The sequence below is a fragment of the Lates calcarifer genome, linkage group LG19 (genome assembly GCF_001640805.2).
Source record: "Lates calcarifer isolate ASB-BC8 linkage group LG19, TLL_Latcal_v3, whole genome shotgun sequence".
Taxonomy (NCBI): Eukaryota; Metazoa; Chordata; class Actinopteri; family Centropomidae; genus Lates; species Lates calcarifer.
The window spans coordinates 12,005,436-12,011,436 of NC_066851.1; positions in this window are offsets into that span (position 1 = coordinate 12,005,436).

Here is a 6,001-nt window from a genome sequence, read left to right on the forward strand (position 1 = left end):
AAAGGTCTATCTCTGTAGGAATCATATCCATAATATTGTCATATCCTTATGATCAGATCAGTCTGAGCCCGTCAGTGACAAAAACAAACACTTTAATACATGTACTTTGAGGTGGACAATTGCCCATTGGAATAAATTGCAGCAACTGTTTGCAGTTGCTGGGTACACTGTACCTGTTAAATACTGCACCGATTCTAAAGATTTCTGTGGCTATCAATCATTTACACCTAAAACTATGATTATAGTAATTATTAAACTTTAATAATGATTTAAATGCCTTCCTTCAAAGTAGGCCGAGGCATGAAATAGTTAGGTAAAAGTAGGCAAATGAATAGTGATGAATGTAATGAATAAACAATTAGCTACAGATAATGATGAAACAGTGGAAATGGCTAAAAGTAATTGATAATTGTAATTGTAATTTATTTATGTAAACAGGGACAGTGCACAATAAAACACTATCCTTTTATAAAAGAAGGAGAGATTCCTTGTACCAGGTTTTAGCAATTGCTAGTTTCCACCTGTAGTCCCTGAGCAGGTAGATGGAGCAATAAATTAATGACAGAAAAAGATGCAAATGGAGTATAAAACACCAGGTCATAAAATATTACAGACATTCACCACTCTCCGCACACACAATTCATAAATGTTTGCAAGTTTGATAAATGGTTTAATGTCCAGCTTTTGCATCTCTGAGTGGTACTAATGTAAACTTGACCAAGCTAAACACTGACAGTTCAACTGTATAAAAAAGTTATCCACTAATAATTAGTGTAAACTAAAATCCACTCTATAATCCATTAATAAGAAAACATTTGGAACTGGACAGGTGGGTAGCCTACTTGGGCTTATCTGACAGGGATGTGGGGTTACATCTGACAAAAAAAGGGGAACTACTGGATTAGAACATCTGCAGAAAGCATCCAGATGTCTAAATTGTTCAGTTTGACTTTGCAGTGAGGTGTTTAGCAGCCCTCTACAGATTGGTTTTGGCAGGAAGCCAGGTCAGAGCAGTATTCCACTTTCACTTCCTGTTTGTGTTTCAAGAACAACATCAGAGCAGCATGCCTTCACAGGTAGTGGACATCAGAAATTGTAGCAGAGCTAAGAACACCCACAACATCTGCTTTGTGTTTACTCGCATAATCTTGTTCAACAGGCATTCCTGGCTGAAAGGTGCTTCAAGGGTCTTTTCACATAAGCCTTTTAATGCTGGTTGGCATGATGAGCGGTTTTCCTTGTTAGTCATGGTGGCGGACTGCAACTCAGCAAATGCCATCAATACGCAAGTGTCATCACTGATGAAGTGCTCTCCATCTAATTTTTCTTCTTTCCTCCTATCCGCTCCATTCTCTCCATCTACCATCACTCTGTGCTGCTTTTCTGCTTTTAATTGATTTCCATGCTCTATCAGTAAACATGCTCTTTGTGTCACAGTAAGAGCATTCCTTGTGCTTGCTTTGAGGACTCTTTTTGAGACAGCAGATGCTCTGGTCATAGTAGAATTTACTCTTTTTACACTCAGATTTTCTCATGCTTTTTGTGAAATTGTGTTGATAAAAGGCTCACAAATAAGGGAAGTATAGACTTGTTATAAGGTCACCTTCAGCTAAAAAAGCATATCTGTTACAGAGAGGAACAACCATTATCTTGTATAACATCCCAGTCTTTTACTCAGTGTGGCTCAGACACTCCATGCTGAACGAGTAGACGAGTGACGTCCCTCACTTTCCACTGTAAATGTCAGAGCACCACAGTTTGCACAGAGCATTCACCAAAAACACTGAAAACTGCTCAACAGCTGTGTGCAGCAAACATGTTGCTGTCTTGAATAGGGACTCTAGAAACAGCATTCAGGGGAAGAATTGCCTGAGACGCTCATCACCTGTCGGTCCACAGTCTGGCTCAACACAATAGCACCAACACAATAGACTTGACTCCAAGATTGCTGTCACCACAGTCACCAAGACGTAATAAACCTTGGAGAGAGTGTGACAGAGATTTTATATTGTCAGTGCAGAAATCAAGGTCAAGAGTGAAATACGCCCTCTGTAAACAAACAAGGGGGTTCGTTCTGTTTTAAGAAGTGTTGCAGAACGTAGTTATTTTGGCAGATGATGAGCAGGGGTTGAAAAGTAGGAAGGGTCCTGATGGAGGCCCAGTGGTCAGCAGCGCAGTATGGGGCTGAGTCTGTTTTTTTGGGGTGGTGAATGGGGGTGCACTCGTCTCTTTGCGATCCCATCAGCTCTCGGTTGAGCTCTTAATGCGCCCCTGACGCCTTTCTGGCGCAGGGGCCATGCTGCCTCACATCTGGAGCCAATTACCCTGGAGGGGCTGTGACAGAGTCGCCCCCCCACCACCACCACCACCCGCCATGCTCTGCTCCACTGTCCAACACAGCTCCGACCATCTCACAGTTACATTCCTCCGGTTTTCACAACACCACGCTTCGTTTCTGTCTGTCCCTCTTTCCTCTTCTTTTTTCCTCTGCTTTACAGAAAGACACATCCTCCAAACTCACCATGATTGTCTGATAAAGAAGAGGATCAGGTTGTAATGATGGCTCAGGGGTTTAACACACTGGCCATGTCATTGCAGTGTTCCCTGTTTGAGTCCAGTTGGGGCATGATCTTCTTCCCTCTTGGCTCTAATGAAGACAAAAATGGACGAAAACTCTATTTTAAAAAAACAGTATCATCAGCGAAACATGACACAAAGTCATTTAGCCTTACCACTGCACCATTGTTGCTTTAATTTCTGCAGAATAGAGCCATCCTAAGTCATGTTTTCCTGTGGTAGAGCTATGGCAGTAAACACTACTTGTGAATAAAGCATGTTTAGTACCAAATCAGCTTTTACAGGTGTGATTTATGGAGTGCCTTGGCTTCCACACAGTAGAGCCCCAGGGCTGTGTGTGTGTGTGTGTGTGTGTGTGTGTGTGTGTGTGTGTGTGTGTGTGTTTCACGTGTAGCTCAGTAGAGCGTGTAGGTTTCTATATAGCCTCACCTGAGGAGAGTTTGGGTATAATTGAGTTTGTGGTGGGGCAGGGGGTGTGGAGGGGATGTATACTGGCCCCGCAGGATTTCCCTCACCGGGGTCAAAAGAGTTGGGAGCGGGCTTTGCCGTATCTGCACCATACACTTATTCCCTGCTGCCCTGTTTGGCACCAATGCTATGGTTCATTAGCTGCAGCTATAGGGTGTACCTGGGCAGGGAGCCAGAGGATTGAGCTGTCCCGGGTTACACGGACATAAATTGGAGCGTAGACTGTGAAGTAAATGTGGAAACTCTACAGGTGGCTGAAATTAAGTCGTATACACAGAATCAGTCTGCTCTGAAATATGAGAGGCTTTTGGTAGCTGGTCTTGTGGTTGTGTGCAGTAAAATTTTGGCATGTTGAGGAGATACATCAGAAGTACTATATGTATTCATGCCTGTGTGTACATCCAGAGCATGCACGTGTCTGTGTGTGTACACTGTAGTACATGTAGCCCACAAGTCTGTGCTCTCAGTCAAGTATCTGGAGTCATGTTGAGTTCTCCCATGGGTGCATAATTCAAGATTTGGCCATGACAACCACTTACAGAGGGAAAGTCAGATTGGAATGAGGAGGAAAGGATGCAGGGCAAAGAGCCACAGAGGTGACAGAGGGAGGGAGAGAAAGAGAGGCGACCGCCAGTAGAACAAAGAAACAAAACAAATCACCCTGGACCGTAAAAATGCCAGCTCTGGCTCCGAGGTAAAACCAAGGAGGAGAGGAAGTAAAAATACACTGATTTTTAAAGTTGTTTCATCATAAGAGGGAGGCAAACACAGAGGACGAGGGGGGTAGAGGATGTGGAGGAAAAATCAATTTGTCAGTCTTATCCTGCCCTCTGCTGGACAGATCAACAGGATAGGTTCACATGGAAGGAGTCTTACTGAAAGGTAGGACGCTCGCTTATGACCTTTCTTTTACTGTCTACACACAAAAACACCATTAAAATACCTCGACTCTGATGTGTTAATTTAGGCAGCTGGAGTGAGTCCATTCTAACATGTTTGCTCTTGTTGGTCAAGGTGATCTACAACACAAATATCAGGTGCAAAATGTTTTACTTTACCCCTCCAGGTCTGACAGCAAAGTTTCAAGCCCTTAATGCTGGATAGCTAAGAGTCGTATTCACGCTCCTGCATCAAGTCAATCCGCTATTTGCCTGCTTTACCATTACAACCACTCTCTGCTCAGTAAGGTCATGTCTGAGAGGTTGTTTACAAGACAGTCTGTATCCCAGGGATGTGTAAGATCTGGGACCCTAGCTCTTTATTTGTAACAGCTGGAGCAGAGAGATGTGGAGCGCTGACATTTGGCAGAGTGGGGTGAGAGGTCAAGTCTAACACCAATAAAGTGGAGACTTTGATCATGGCATTTATGGATGTAGCAGGCACAGCACCCACAGAGGGAGAGAGAGAGAGAGAATAGCATTTAGAGGAAAAGAGAAAGGGAGAGTGCATCAGCATTTACAAGGACAGACAAGGAAGAAAATAGGAAAGAAGGGAATTAATTTACTTGCAAATATTGATCTCGTACTGTCTCTTCAGGATTTATTTTGCACAAGCAAATGAAATTTCTCATGCTAATTCATTTACCTCAAATAAATGTTTTCATCCAGTGTGCAAAACTATAAGTTGTTATCAAAACTAGATGTACCACTAACAATTATAGTTAGTGATTAATCTCTTGATTAATTTTGAGATGATCAGATTAATTCTTTGGTTTTGTAAACACCAGAAAAAATGCCCATCATCTTTCCAAACCCCAAAGATATTACATTTACAGAGATAAAAAAAAGAAGCAAAAGCAGCCAGTTAATGAAGCATTTCTGCTTGCTAAGTTGATTCAATTATATCACCCCCCAAAAAATGTTTAATGTTTAAATGTTTGTTTTATTCAGTCATTAAACTGTTTGATTATATTTTCTTTGAATGTTATCTCTAACTGCCATTGACAAAACTCTCTCCTCAAGATCCATTTAGTAGCTGTTCAGGAGCATTCAATAATATCACATGATCTTCATCAGTGGATGGAATTTGTCCAGTTGCCATGGAAATATTGATCTTCAAATTCTCATTCTTTAAGGAATTCTTGTCCATTTTGGTGCACCACTGATTCATCATAGGGAGTACAACTATGCCTGATAAAACTGTTGTGTACTGTTTTGTTTTTGTGTAAACTGCATAATGTTTTGTGAAGTTTTCCAAAGTTTGTGTGTTACCTCATCTTGAGCTTGAGAGCTTGAAATGTTTTTGACGTAAAGCCTGCGTTACAAAGTGAAAGAAGTGGGCATTTAGAAGGTAGGGAGGTCTGATGAAAGAGTTTTATTGTGTGAAATTTTGGATATTCCATTTTTGGAATTTGATCCTGGAATTAGGCCTCTGCTGTTCCACTTTCAACCATTGTTTTTCATCATTTTATTTAGAGTTCCCAAACTTTATAGAGGTATAATACTATCGCTTTAAGTTTAATTTTCACTTTTCATTCCAATATAAGTGAGCCAACATGCACAATACCAGGACCATGAAACTGAACTGGTTAACCAGAATTCAGCCATAATTCATTTATATCATTTACACTTGCTGTGCTGTTCTGTGATATGCTAATGTCCTCCAAGTATTTTTGTGTGTGTTGGGGTATTGCTACTTCTGCTTAATCTGAAAAGAAAGAAAGCCAGTTGTCCTCTCATGTAGCAGCCGCCAGAGGGCGGTGTTTCCTCAGCACAGCACAGCACAGGTGAGCCACCAGAACACCTTCACCGAGCAGAGTCATGCATTCTGGTCAGGATAGTTCCAGCCTCCTCTTTCCAAAGAAGAACTACAAATTCAACCATGTGACATACCGAGCCAACAGTGACAGGCCCGTGACTGTACGTGTGTGCGGGCATGCGTGTGTGTGTGTGTATATGTGCGCGCCCTCCGTGACAACTTATATGCGGAACTTGTTCTCCTCCTCTCGGCATGTCAG